At 44.9% G+C, this 15,388-nt stretch overlaps 1 non-coding gene and 1 pseudogene across 1 annotated transcript; one reads left to right on the top strand and one right to left on the bottom strand.

The window, feature by feature from the left end:
* Positions 1-9,896: 9,896 nt before the first annotated feature.
* On the bottom strand, positions 9,897-9,998 carry LOC142861461 (U6 spliceosomal RNA). Its single transcript, XR_012912690.1, has one exon. It is a non-coding gene; the product is annotated as a U6 spliceosomal RNA (small nuclear RNA).
* A 737-nt stretch (positions 9,999-10,735) lies between these two features.
* Positions 10,736-12,274, top strand: LOC105876815 (sorting nexin-7 pseudogene; annotated as a pseudogene).
* Positions 12,275-15,388: the final 3,114 nt, after the last annotated feature.

Raw genomic sequence — 15,388 nt, 5'->3', positions numbered from 1 at the left:
CTTGCTCAGGCTGGTTTCGAACTCCTGACCTCGAGCAATCCACCCGCCTCTGCCTCCCAGAGTGCTAGGATTACAGGCGTGAGCCACCGCTCCCGGCCTAGCTATTGTCTTAATTATGCATAGTCTTCACCCCTCTTAGAACAGCGTTGTCCAATAGCAATACAAAGAAAGCTATATATGCGATTCTAAATTTTCCAGTAATTACATTTAAAAAAACTAAAAAGGAACAAATGAAATTAGCTTTAATAATAATATCTTGAGGCTGGGTGAGGTGGCTCACACTTGTAATCTTAGCACTCTGGGAGGCCTCACACTTGTAATCCTAACACTCTGGGAGGCTGAGGAGGGAGGAAGAGGGAGGATCACCCAAGGTCCGGAGTTCAAAACCAGCCTGAGCAAGAGCAAGACCCCGTCTCTACTGAAAAATAGAAATTAATTGGCCAATTAAAAACATACAGAAAAAGTTGCCGGGCATGGTGGCGCATGCCTGTAGTCCCAGCTACTCGGGAGGCTGAGGCAGGAGGATCGCTTGAGCCCAGGAATTTGAGGTTGCTGTGAGCTAGGCTGATGCCAGGGCACTCTACTCAAAAAAGTCAGACTCTGACTCAAAAAAGAAAATAATAATAATAATAATATCTTTGATTTAACCCATTCTGTCCCATATATTATCATTTTAACGTGTAATCAGCACTAAAAAATTATCAAGATATTTAATACTTTTTCTGGGAATGTGTACTAAATCTTTGAAATCTAGTGTGTAGTTTACACCTGAGCATGTCTCAGCTTGGATTAGCCACACTTCAAGTGCTCAGTAGCTACTCGGGGTTGATAGCTGCTACTTTGGACGGTGCAGCCTGAGCATGCCAGCTCCTAGAGGCTGGGTCTCTTGTGTTGGTAGCTGTATCCTCAGTGCCTGCACAGGGAGCTGGCACATAGTAGGTGTTCAATAAGGACTTGCTGAAGGAATCAGTGAACAAGGTTTCTGTAGCAGGCTGAAAAACAGCTCCCTGAAAGATACCCGTGTCCTAATCTCTGAAATCCATGAATGTTACCTTATTTGGAAAAAAGGTCTTTTGCACGTGTTATTAAGTTCAAGGTCTTAAAATGGAGAGATTATGCTAGATTATACATATGGACTCCAAATGGAATCACACCTATCTTTTATTTTTTTTTTTTGAGACAGGGTCTCACTCTATATTGCTCAGACTATAGTGCCATGGTGTCATCATAGCTCACTGCAGCCTAAAACTCCTGGGCTCAAGTGATCTTCCTGCCTCGGCCTCCCGAGTAGCTGGGACTATAAGCACATGTCACCATGTTCAGCTAAGTTTTTTGTATCTTTTGGAGAGACAGTGTCTCACTATGTTGCTCAGGCTGGTCTTGAACTCCACAGCTCAATGGCTGTGCTGGGCATTGAAGCACGAAGCAGGGACTGGGGGAACAGTAGGACATGGCCTCTGATGTTACATTCCTACTCAACTGGGGGTGGCAGCCAAACTCCAGGAAACTAGAAGGGTCCATCTCCCCCCTCAGGGAAAAGCAGTCTCTGGGGCAAGCAGGGTGCCAAGAATTTCATTGCAATTATTTATTTATGTGTTTATGTATGTGTATATGTGATTTTTATTTCTTTTTAGACTGTGATAAAAAAAAAAAAAACCAAAATTTAACATCTTAACCATTTTGTTAACCAATGGTTAAGAAGTTACATTTTGTTTGTTTGTTTTTTGAGACAGAGTCTCGCTCTGTTCCCTGGACTAGAGTGCCGTGGCGTCAGCCTAGCTCACAGCAACCTCAAACTCCTGGGCTCAGGCGATCCTCCTGCCTCAGCCTCCCGAATAGCTGGGACTACAGGCACAAACCATCATGCCCAGCTAATTTTTTCTATTTTCAGTAGAGACAGGGTCTCCCTCTTGCTCAGGCTGGTTTTTTTTTTTTTTTTTGAGACAGAGTCTCGCTTTGTTGTCCAGGCTAGAGTGAGTGCCGTGGCGTCAGCCTAGCTCACAGCAACCTCAAACTCCTGGGCTCGAGCGATCCTCCTGCCTCAGCCTCCCGAGTAGCTGGGACTACAGGCATGCGCCACCATGCCCGGCTAATTTTTATATATATATATCAGTTGGCCAATTAATTTCTTTCTATTTATAGTAGAGACGGGGTCTCGCTCTTGCTCAGGCTGGTTTTGAACTCCTGACCTTGAGCAATCCGCCCGCCTCGGCCTCCCAAGAGCTAGGATTACAGGCGTGAGCCACCGCGCCCGGCCTTTTTTTTTTTTTTTTTGAGACAGAGTCTTTCTTTGTTGCCCAAGCTAGAGTGAGTGCCATGGCGCCAACCTTGCTCACAGCAACCTCAAACTCCTGGGCTCAAGCAATTCTGCTGCCTCAGCCTCCCGAGTAGCTGGGACTACAGGCATGCGCCACCATGCCCCGCTAATTTTTTTCTATATATATTAGTTGGCCAATTAATTTCTTTCTATTTAGAGACAGGGTCTCACTCTTGCTCAGGCTGGTTTCGAACTCCTGAGCTCAAGCAATCCGCCCGCCTCAGCCTCCCAGAGTGCTAGGATTACAGGCGTGAGCCACCGCTGGTCTTGAACTCCTGAGTTCAAGGGATCCTCCTGCCTCTGCCTCCCAGAGTGTTAGAATCATGGGCATGAGCTACTGTGCACAGCCATCTTAACCATTTCTTAAAAATTAATTTTAATTTTTTGAAAAACCCGATTAATGGTTTATAAGGCATGACTTACCAGGCCTCTTAGAAAGAATTTGAGCCAGAGAAAAAGAAGGTCAGAGTTTAATCTTCAGCCAGTAACAGGAGGTGACTGCCAAATCTCCCTGCAAAGGGGCCTTTTTGCCTTCAAATTATTACGTCATCTGTGGGTGGCACCTTGAGACCCTGTGAATAACCTGTTCCCCAACAACTTTGCACTCAGTGCTTTTAGCACCTCTTCTTGATTACTGCTGAATCATTGGATTTATTTATACTATTATATCCTATTTATGGCAATTGACGCTGGTTTTCCACTTCCTGGAGTTTAATGACATTTCCTGTTTAAATAAATGTGTTGAATGTTTTTCAAAAAGAGTTGATTTAAAGAAAACTGTTAAGCAGTTCGGTGTACAGGTGACGCATGGATGTGTGGCAAAATGTGGAAGGTGAGCGACAAAGGCAGACGTGTGGTATCATTGGCTTAGGGCTTAGGACCAGACTCAGGCTCCTGTTTGCCCTGGAGCTCTGGGCTTCATGCTGGACGCCTCCTCTTGGGCTCTCACACCCATCCTCTGCCATACTAGCCACAGTGTCACCCCTAAACCTGCTCCTCTTTCCCGTCCCCATCTCAGGGGCCCTTGTGAGTCCCCAGTTCCCCAGGCCACAGCCCCGGGCCTAGCCTGGGACGCCTCCCTCTCTCCCCTCCCGCAGCACACCAGCCCCATGGCCTGTCCACTCTGTTCCTGGGCATCCTTGTCCCACCCTCCCGCTGCCCCTCCACAGCCCCTCCCTGGTCCAGCCCCAGCCTTCCTCACTCCTGGCCACCAATCTTGGGGCCACTTCCAATTCCAGTCAACAGGGCAGCCAGAGGGATTTTTTTTTCTTTTTTTTTTTTTGAGATAGGGTCTCACTTTGTTGCCCAGGCTAGAGTGAGTGCCATGTCATCTGCCTAGCTCACAGCAACATCAAACTCCCAGGCTCAAGCAATCCTTCTGCCTCAGCCTCCCTAGTAGCTGGGACTACAGGCATGCGCCACCATGCCCGGCTAATTTTTTCTATATATATTAGTTGGCCAATTAATTTGTTTCTATTTATAGTAGAGACGGGGTCTCGCTCTTGTTCAGGCTGGTTTAGAACTCCTGACCTCGAGCAATCTGCCAGCCTAGGCCTCCCAGAGCGCTAGGATTACAGGCGTGAGCCATAGCGCCTGGCCGGAGGGAAATTTTTAAGACAGATTGGTAGGTTCACCTCTCAGGCCAGAACTTGGGTTTGTAAGAAATTTAATGTTATTGTTTATTAATCAATTTCTGGGTTGACCCTTTGTCCCACCCTAGTGGGAGGGAGTTTAACCTGGTCCTTTTTGACCCCATAAGGTTGTGACATGCATCCTGGATTGTCATAGGGCCTTTTCACAGAAGTCACCTGAAGGCAATCTCTCCTGCTGTCTCACGGCCTCTTCTCATCCTGAAGTGTCGCCTCAGCTCTAACTCAAGCCAGTGGTCACCCCACTCCGTCTGACACCCCTCCCCAGGTGTCTGACACCCCTCCCCAGGTGTCTGACACCCCTCCCCAGGTGTCTGACTCCCTGCCTCAGTCAGGTTTCTGCCCCGGTGTTGGCCACTTTATGATTCCTTTAAAAGTACAACTCCCTTCCTGATTGATTTATTTATTTACTTATTTATTTTGAGACAGAGTCTCACTTTGTTGCCCAGTGCCCTGGCGTCAGCCTAGCTCACAGCAACCTTAAACTCCTGGACTCAAGCGATCCTCCTGCCTCAGCCTCCCGAGTAGCTGGGACTACAGGCATGTGCCTCCATGCCCGGCTACTTTTTTCTATATATATTAGTTGGCCAATTAATTTGTTTCTATTTATAGTAGAGACGGGGGTCTAGCTCTTGGCCAGGCTGGTTTTGAACTCCTGACCTGGAGCAATCCGCCCGCCTCAGCCTCTCAGAGTGCTAGGATTACAGGTGGGAGCCACGTCGCCTGGCCCTCAGCAGTTTATTTCATCTCTTTTCTGGTTGGCTCTGGTTGGTTCCTCTTACCAGCTGATTGGTTCTGGCGTTAGGGCTCTCCCTCTGCATTTTATTTCAGCATTTTACTGCAGAGTCATCTGGTGTTTGGCGCCCTCCCCCCCGCTGTCCTGGGGCTTTTCAACCTCTTATCAGGAAATGACCTGCGGGTACCGCCTTCTGAGGCCCAGCACCTGCTTCACTTAAGCTATATATATTGTAAGCAAGCAAGCTGAGGGGACAGAAGCTAAACTAAGCTGTTAGCTTTGAGCTTTTCTTATAATTTCCATTTCCTACAATGGGCTCCTGGATGGGGGCTGGTCACCAGAAAGATGAACCCATGGTTAGAAGCTTAGGACTTCCCGTCCCACCCCCATTATCCCGAGAGGGGGAGAGGTGCTGGAACTGGAGTTAAGCATCACTTATGCCCACGTGAAAAACTTTAATAAAAATCCCTGAACTAGGAGTTCAGAGAGCTTCCCGGTTGTTGAACACATGGGCCCCCCCAGGAGGGTGGCGTACCCCAACTCCACAGGAACAGAAGCTCCAACACTTGGGACCCTTCCACACCTTGCTCTATGTATCTCTTAATCTGTATTCTTTATTATGTCCTTTATTAATATAATGAATGAGTAAAATGTAAGTTAAGTATTTCTCTTGAGTTCTGTGAGCCATTAAATTAATTGAACCCAAGAAGGGGATTGTGGGAACCCCAAAGCCTGTTGATCAGAGCTAAAGGTTAAAACCTGGGGCATCTGATTGGCATCTGAGGTGGGGGACAGTATAGTGGGACTGAGCCCTCAGGCTGTGGGCGCTGATGCTCTCTCCAGACAGTGTCAAAGTTCAGTTAAATTATAAGACACCCAGCCAGGTGAGGTGGCTCACGCCTGTAATCCTAGCACTCTGGGAGCCCGAGGCCGGCGGATTGCTCGAGGTCAGGAGTTCAAAACCAGCCTGAGCAAGAGCGAGACCCCGTCTCTATTATAAATAGAAATACATTAATTGGCTAATTAATATATATAGAAAAAAATTAGCCCAGCATGGTGGCGCATGCCTGTAGTCCCAGGTACTTGGGAGGCTGAGGCAGGAGGATAGCTTGAGCCTAGGAGTTTGAGGTTGCTGTGAGCTAGGCTGAGGCCACAGCACTCACTCTAGCCTGGGCAACAGAGTAAGACTCTGAACAACAACAAAAAAATATTATAAGACACCCAATTGACATTGGCTGGAGAAGTGTTTAAGGAAAAACTCATACACATCTGGTGTTTCAGGTTTTTTTGGTTTTTAGAAGGAGAAAAGAAAAATAGCTCAGAGCTATTTGAGCTATGTGAGGTTTGTAAAATTTATCAGGCCCAGAGAGACAAGAATGTAGGACCTCAGCATGCACACCTGTAATCCTAGCACTCTGGGAGGCCGAGGTGGGAGGATCGCTCAAGGTCATGTCTTCCGAACTAGCAGCCTCACAAATTATCTTCTGGTTCCTGGAATTTGTGATACAAAGAACAATGTTTAGCCAATCACTAGCTTGTTATTTTAATGTAAATTACTGGCAACCGATTTGGGAACTGCCCCCCTTTTTTTTCCTTTAAAAATCTACTTGTACCCCCATAATATGCTTAAAAAATAAATAAATAAAAATCTATTTGTGGCCAGCCTGGTGGCTCACATCTGTAATCCTAGAACTCTGGGAGGCCCAGGTGGGAGGATTGCTCAAGGTCAGGAGTTCAAAACCAGCCTGAGGTCGGGCGCTGTGGCTCATGCCTGTAATCCTAGCTCTTGGGAGGCCAAGGCGGGCGGATTGCTCAAGGTCAGGAGTTCAAAACCAGCCTGAGCAAGAGCGAGACCCCGTCTCTACTATAAATAGAAAGAAATTAATTGGCCAACTGATATATATATAAAAAAATTAGCCGGGCATGGTGGCGCATGCCTGTAGTCCCAGCTACCCGGGAGGCTGAGGCAGAAGGATCACTTGAGCCCAGGAGTTTGAGGTTGCTGTGAGCTAGGCTGACGCCACGGCACTCACTCTAGCCTGGGCAACAAAGCGAGACTCTGTCTCAAAAAAAAAAAAAAAAAAAAAAAAAAAAAAACCAGCCTGAGCTAGAGGGAGACCCTGTCTCTACTAAAAATAGAAACAAATTAATTGGCCAACTAAAAATATATAGGAAAAATTAGCCGGGCATGGTGGTGCATGCCTGTAGTTCCAGCTACTCAGGAGGCTGAGGCAGGAGGATCACCTGAGCCCAGGAGTTCTGAGATTGCTGTGAACAATGATTGTGCCACTGCATTCCAGACTGGGTGAAAGAGAGACTCTGTCTTTAAAAAATAATAATAATAAGGAAAAACCCACTTGTAATTGCTGCTAATCAGATCACATATTCAGGACAACTTCAATCTATGCTCCCTAATTGTAGACCTCAAGGTTGGCCCAAATAAACTATCTACTCATAGTAAATTTGCCTCGGTTTTTTTCCCTTTAGGTCAACTAGTAAAACAGGAAAAGCATCATAACATCGGATTTGACAATGATTTTTGGTAAAGGGTTAATATCTAATTTTTTAATTTATTTTTAAAATATATTTTAATATCTTAAATTCTATTTTTAAATTGTTTATATTACTTTTTTTTTTTTTTTTTTTTTGAGACAGAGTCTCACTTTGTTGTCCAGGCTAGAGTGAGTGCCGTGGCGTCAGCCTAGCTCACAGCAACCTCCAACTCCTGGGCTCAAGCGATCCTCCTGCCTCAGCCTCCCGAGTAGCTGGGACTACAGGCATGCGCCACCATGCCCGGCTAATTTTTTCTATATATATCAGTTGGCCAATTAATTTCTTTCTATTTATAGTAGAGACGGGGTCTCGCTCTTGCTCAGGCTGGTTTTGAACTCCTGACCTTGAGCAATCCGCCCGCCTCGGCCTCCCAAGAGCTAGGATTACAGGCGTGAGCCACAGCGCCCGGCCTATATTACTTTTTATTCAAGTACGCGTTAATATCTAGAATACATAAAGAACTCCTAATCTTGGCAACAACAAAACGAAACAATGCCATTAAAAAATGGGCTAAGGATTTGAACGGCTATTTCTCCAAAGAAGACATACAAATGGCCAATAAGCACAAGAAAAGATGTTGGGCATCACTAATCACTACGGAAATGCAAATCAAAACCACAATGACATGCCACTGCACACCCATTAGGATGGCCATTAATAACAAAACAGAAAACAAGTGTTGGCTAGGATGTGGAGAAATTGGCACCCTTGTGCATTGCTGGTGGGAACGTAAAATGGTGCAACAGCTATGGGAAATGGGATAGCAGTTCCTTAAAATGTTAAGCATACAATTGCCATATCAGCCAGCAATTCCGCTCTGGGTGTATATCCAAAGGAATTGAAAGCAGTGACTGGAACATACTTGTACACCTATATTTGTAGCAGCGTTATTTACAACAGCCAAAAAGTAGAAACAATTCAAGTGTCTATTGAAGGATAAATGGCTAAACAAAACGTGGCATATACATCCAATGAAATATTACTCAGCCTTAAAAGGGGAAAAAATGCTGTCACATGCTACAACATGGATGAATCTTGAAGGCATAAGCTGGGTGAAATTAGCCGATCACAAAAGGACAAATATTGTGATTCCACTTACTGAGGTAGGTAGTCAAATCCACAGAGACAGAAAGTAGAGCCGTGGTTGCCAGGGCTCGGGCAAAGGGGGAATGGAAAGTTATTATTTAATGGGTACAAAGTGTCAGTTTGGACTATGAAAAAGTTGTGGAGATAAATGCTGGTGATAGTTTCACAACAATGAACTCAACACTTAAAAATGGTAAAAACGATAAATTTCATTATTTTTTTTCATATGGAATGCTTCACATATTTATGGACTAAAAAGAAGCCAAACTCTATAAAATAATTTTATTTATTTAAAAAAAAATTTTTTTTTGAGACAGAGTCTCACTTTGTTGTCCAGGCTAGAGTGAGTGCCGTGGCGTCAGCCTAGCTCACAGCAACCTCAAACTCCTGGGCTGAAGCGATCTTCCTGCCTCAGCCTCCCGAGTAGCTGGGACTACAGGCATGCACCACCATGCCCGGCTAATTTTATATATATATATATTTTTTTTTAGTTGATCAGTTAATTTCTTTCTATTTTTTAGTAGAGTGGGGGTCTCACTCAGGTCGGTTTTGAACTCCTGACCTCAAGCAATCCACCTGCTTTGGCCTCCCAGAGTGCTAGGATTACAAGCGTGAGCCACCACGCCCAGCCTGAAAAATAATTTTAAAGAGATTTATTCTGAGCCAAATTTGAGGACCATGACCTGGAGGCAAGCCCAACAAGCTTTGAGCAAGTGGACTCGCTGTGGTTGGGTTTTGTTTTTTGGTTTTTTTTTTTTTAGAGTTTGGATTTATACATTTCAGGGAGACAGGGGTTATGGGGTAAAGTCATAAATCTATACATGGAAGGCATACATTGGTTTGGCCAAAAAGGTAGGCCATCTTGAAGTGGGGCTTACAGGTTATAGGTAGGTTTAAATATTCTTTCACTTGTAATTGGTTAAAAACATGAATCTTTGTCTAAAGGCTTGGAATGTTTTAACATAAGGAGCTGTTTATCAGAGATAAGCCACCAGACATACATTTGCTATGTAAATTGAGGACCTGGAGGTTTATCTTGTATACCCTTAAACCTGTTAATGGGTTACAAAGGATGTCCCCAAGAAGGGAGGGGGCATGATGAGGCATGTCTGTCCTCCCTCCTAGTGGCAGGCAATTTAATTTTAGGATACCCTCTTGGCCACCAGGGGGTCCATTCAGTCAGCCGGTGGTGGGGGGAGCCTTAACATTTTATTTTAGGCCAGGCAGTGGCTCACACCTGTAATCCTAGCACTCTAGGAGGCCAAGGCAGGAGGATTGCTTGAGCCCAGGAGTTCCAGACCAGCCTAAGCAAGAGCAAGACCCCGTCTCTACTAAAAATAGAAACAAATTAATTGGTCAACTAAAAATATATAGGAAAAATTAGCCGGGCATGGTGGCGCATGCCTGTAGTCCCAGCTACTCGGGAGGCTGAGGCAGGAGGATTGCTTGAGCCCAGGAGTTGGAGGTTGCTGTGAGCCAGGCTGACGCCATGGCACTCTAGCCTGGGCAACATAGTGAGACTCTGTCTCAAAAAAAAAAAAAAAAAAAAAAAAAAAAGATTTTATTTTAGTTCAGAAATTTGCACGTCATTCTTGCTAAAGGCCATGCTAATCTTCTCTATATTATTCCAATTTTAGAATATGTGTGGCTGAAGCAAGGGCCAAAATGGTAACTTTCATGTTATGCATATTTTGCCACAAAAAATGCAAATTCCTGGACCCCACCCTTGACTTGTTTGAACTGTTCACAGTTCTCTAGTAACTTAATGGCCCTCCTAGTAATTCTGGCCCATGTTGCACTTTGAAGAACAGGGTACATTTTGCCTATTTATTCTTGGGCTCCTCCCAGCATAGATAATGGCTAATGCTTAGTTGGGTGCAGGCCACCAACTTATGAGGTGACTGCTGCAATTATTAGCACCTCTCTCTTACAGAGTCAGAGTCTGAGAGTAGGAGATTTGCCCAAGCCACCCTTCTAGTAAGTGCCGGAGCCTGGATTTGAACCCAGGCCATCTGCCTCTCACACGTGTGCTCCGATATCACTTGTGCTGACAGAGGATCTAGGTCAGACAGCAGCTCCATAAGGGTGGGAATTTCGTCTCTCTTGTTCACTGTTGCATTCTCAGTGTCTAGAACAGGGCCTGGCACAGAGTAGAACCCAATAAATACTTGTGGAATGAAGGAATGAATGAATTAAAATGAAGACTAAACTTTCAACCAGTTTTTATTATTATTATAATAAAATAAATGACTCCATGGTCCAACAACTTTGGATAATAGTTTGGCAGTCTTTTTTTTTTTTTTTTTTTTGAGACAAAGTCTCACTCTGTTGTCCAGGGCAAGGACGAGGACGACCTGGAGGTGTTCAGTAAGGATGCCTCATTCGTGAGGCATGATGGACCTGAACTCCTTCAGCCCAATGATGCCAACATCCCCTCTATCAATGATAAACCAAATCAAGTTTGAAGATGAGCCAGATTTAAAGGATCTCTTCATCACAGTTGATGAACCTGAAAGCCATGTTACTACCATTGAAACTTTCATTACTTATAGGATTATTACTAAGACATCTCGTGGGGGAATTTGACTCCAGTGAATTTGAAGTTAGGAGACGTAATCAAGATTTCCTTTGGTTGGAGGGAAAGCTGGAAGAAGCACACCCCACTCTGATTATTCCACCATTGCCAGAAAAGTTTATAGTAAAGGGAATGGTAGAACGCTTTAATGATGACTTCCTTGAGACACGCAGGAAGGCATTACAAAAATTTTTGAACCGAATTGCTGATCATCCAACTTTAACATTTAATGAAGACTTCAAAGTTTTTCTCACTGCACAAGCTTGGGAACTCTGGTCTCACAAGAAGCAAGGGCCTGGGTTGCTAAGCAGGATGGGGCAAACTGTTAGAGCTGTTGCATCCTCAATGAGAGGAGTTAAAAACCGCCCAGAGGAGTTCATGGAAATGAATAACTTTATTGAAATATTTAGCCAGAAAATAAATTTGATAGATAAAATATCTCAGAGAATTTACAAGGAAGAAAGAGAATATCTTGATGGAATGAAAGAATATGGCCCAATTTATATTCTGTGGTCAGCATCAGAAGAAGATCTGGTTGATACTCTGAGAAATGTTGCCAGCTGTATTGACAGATGCTGTAAAGCCACTGAAAAAACGGATGTCTGGACTCTCAGAGGCCCTGCTTCCTGTAGTACACGAGTACGTGCTTTATAGTGAAATGTTAATGAGTGTTATGAAAAGAAGAGACCAAATACAAGCAGAACTGGATTCCAAAGTTGAAGCTTTGACCCTATAAAAAGGCAGATACTGATCTACTTACAGAAGAGACTGGAAAACTTGAAGACAAAGTGGAATGTGCTAATAATGCCCTGAAAGCAGATTGGGAAAGATGGAAACAAAATATGCAAAATGATATCAACTCAGCATTGACAGATATGGCTGAGGAGAACATCCACTATTATGAACAGTGCCTTGCTACGTGGGAATCATTCCTTACATCACAGACTGACCTCCAATTGGAAGAAGCCTCTGATGATAAAGCTTAATCCTGTCAAGGACTTCTGTTTGATCTTTGGGGAACAGCATCTATCAACCAAAGTTATTCTTTCAGGATCTGCTGTGTCCTTTGTAAAGTGGATGAGAAGTGTTTTTTACTATCTGGAAAACCAACAACTTGAAAACTCAGGTATTCCAGGTCATTGATATGAATTTGGAAATATATATCTATCAAATAGATTGATATATATCTATATATCAATACACAGATATATAGAGAAATTTAGCTTAGTTATAATTATGCTGTCAAATTTGTGTGCCAATAATTGCATATAGAATTTTTTTTAAATATATGACTGTGGAACATGACAGTGTTGTAAAGACTCAGTTTTAATAAAAGGTTTAATATGAAAAAAAAAAAAGTTAAATATCCATGAGGTTTCTCAGATGATTCTAAAAGAGAAAAACAAACAAAAACAAAAAACCAAAAAAAAGAAGAAAAAAGTTAAATATATACCTACCAAAAATCTAGGCATGGCCAGGCATGGTGGCACAGGCCTGAAATCCCAATACTTTGGGAGGCTGAGATGGGAGAATCACTCGAGGCCAGGAGTTCAAGAGCAGCCTGGGCAACATAGAGACACTCCACCACCTCCACAAACTATACACTTTATTTTTTATTTATTTTATTTATTTTTTTGAGACAGAGTTTCGCTTTGTTGCCCAGGCTAGAGTGAGTGCCGTGGCGTCAGCCTAGCTCACAGCAACCTCAAACTCCTGGGCTCAAGCAATCCTCCTGCCTCAGCCTCCCAAGTAGCTGGGACTACAGGCATGCGCCACCATGCCCGGCTGATTTTTTTCTATATATATCAGTTGGCCAATTAATTTCTTTCTATTTATAGTAGAGATGGGGTCTCGCTCTTGCTCAGGCTGGTTTTGAACTCCTGACTTGTAGCAATCTGCCTGCCTCGGCCTCCCAGAGTGCTAGGATTACAGGCGTGAGCCACTGCGCCCGGCCAACTATACACTTTAAATATGCGGGTTTCTTGTGTATCAATTACACCTGAATAAAGCTGGGGACCAGAGGAAGTGGGGAAAGTGTCACAGCTGTGTAATGCAACTGAGCAATTTTCCTCTCTAGGACTGGCTTTCCGCATTGGCCCCTAATGGCGTCTGAGTTTTCAATCTGAGGCCCAATAGACCATGAAAGTATTTCCTCCTGGAGCCTGAAGAGGCTTTTAAAAAGAAGATGAAGAAGAAAGCGGCTGCCCTAGTTCTGCTTTTGGGAGCTGCACGTTTCTCTCCTGGGACCTTGAGTCCCAGGGGCCCAATGTTTTGAATGGTGGAAGAGAAAACTGAGACTCTGCCTAGGAAGAAAAGAGCCACAGTGGATGGGAACGGGTCACCTGGCACAGGTGGGCAGGCGGAGCAGGTGAAGACGCTGGGGGCGGGGGCGGGGGAGGAGGGGGTGGCTTTGGGAGCAGGAAGGTGGTTTGTTGCTGGGAGGGAGGATGGGGAAGGAGCTGCTGGAGGTTTGAGGAGCAGCTTTGATATGTCATGGGGGAGTCGGGACACCAGGGACACGGGGCACGGTTGCTGGGCAGCACTGTGGGCCCACTGGAAGTGGGGAGGTTTGAATGAAAGGTGAGAGCAGTTCATGGGGGTGCACATTGCCCCCCAGCCACATGCAGCCGCAGGGAGACAGGCTCGCAGTAGGTGGAGTCTTCAATTTAACAAGGATTGGGATTTTGCCAGATGAGTATGTGGAGAGGGGGAGGTGGCAGAGAATGAGTGATGGAGTGATCATAGTAGTTGGTCAAGGAATTTAAGGCCAGGCACCGTGGCTCACGCCTGTAATCCTAGCACCCTGGAAGGCCGAGGCCGGCGGATTGCTTGAGGTCAGGAGTTCGAAACCAGCCTGAGCAAGAGCGAGACCCCCGTCTCTACTATAAATAGAGAGAAATTAATTGGCCAACTAATTTATATAGAAAAAATTAGCCGGGCATGGTGGCGCATGCCTGTAGTCCCAGCTTACTCGGGAGGCTGAGGCAGGAGGATCGCTTGAGCCCAGGAGTTTGAGGTTGCTGTGAGCTAGGCTGACGTCACGACACTCACTCTAGCCTGGGCAACAGAGTGAGACTCTGTCCAAAAAAAAAAAAAAAAAAAAAGGAATGTAATCAGTGTGCAGACAGGAGGGTGCTAAGGGGTTGTGAAAAGGTGGTGTGGCCATCGGATTGTCGCAGTTGGGGTTCTGGAGGGAATGAATTAGAAAGATAGGGTACAGTGGGGCAGTGCATGAGATGCATGCAATTGAGATTCCAAAGAGGCTGAGGTTACTGAGACAGATCTAGAGTTGACTGTGGGAGGGCGGGTTTGGGGCAGGGGACAATACCATCACTGAGGAGAGGTCAGGGGACCGAAAGGCTGGAGTGGTCAAATGATCATCCGCCTGGCCGTGGAAATCACCAAGAGTGATAATAGAAGTGGCATGAGAGGCAGGAGCCATGAGGGAGTGAGCAGCGATCACAGAGTCATGAATGGCTAAACAAAATGTGGCACCACCTAGCCATACAGGGGAATGTCATTTGACCATAGGAAGGAATGAATTATTGATACATCCTACAACACGGTGAACCTCAGGAACATGCTAAGGAGCCAGATACAAAAGGCCACACACTGTACAATACCATTTGTATGAAATGCCCAGGCTCACACCTGTAACCCTAGCACTATGGGAGGTTGAGGCGGGAGAATCCCTGGAGCTCAGGAGTTCGAGACCAGCCTGAGCAAGAGGGAGACCCCGTCTCTACTAAAAATAGAAAAACTTAGCCAGGCATGGTGGCACACGCTTGTGATCCCAGCTACTCGGGAGGCTGAGGCAGGAGGATCGCTTAAGCCCAGGAGTTGCAGGTTGCTGCGAGGTACGCTGATGCTACAGCACTCTAGCCTGGGTGACAGAGCGAGACTTCATCTCAAAAAAAAAAAAAAAAAAGAGAGAGAGAGAGAGAAAAAGTGAAATGCCCAGAATAGGCAAATACGAACAGACAGAAAGTAGATGAGCCGTTGTCAGGGACTTAAGGGAGGTTGGTGGCTACTAAAGGGTATCGAGTTTCTTTTGAGGGTATTGAAAATGTTCCAGAATTAGACCGTGGTTAAGGTTGCACAACTTTGTAAGTGTACTAAAAACCACTCAATTGTATACTTTAAAAGAGTGAATTTCACGGTATGTGATTTAGAAATAAATAAAGAAATAAATAAAGAAAAAAATAAATAAATAAGTAAAGATGTTATTTATTTATTTTTTAGCCTAAAAATATCTGATGTTATCACTCTGGTTTTTTTTTTTTTTTTTTTTTTTGAGACAGAGTCTCGCTTTGTTGCCCAGGCTAGAGTGAGTGCCGTGGCGTCAGCCTAGCTCACAGCAACCTCAATCTCCTGGGCTCAGCGATCCTACTGCCTCAGCCTCCCGAGTAGCTGGGACTACAGGCATGCGCCACCATGCCCGGCTAATTTTATATATATATATCAGTTGGCCA

This window comes from Microcebus murinus, chromosome 16 (genome assembly GCF_040939455.1).
Source record: "Microcebus murinus isolate Inina chromosome 16, M.murinus_Inina_mat1.0, whole genome shotgun sequence".
Taxonomy (NCBI): Eukaryota; Metazoa; Chordata; class Mammalia; order Primates; family Cheirogaleidae; genus Microcebus; species Microcebus murinus.
Note: the sequence above shows the minus strand (reverse complement) of the source record. Positions and strands in the feature narration are given on the sequence as shown.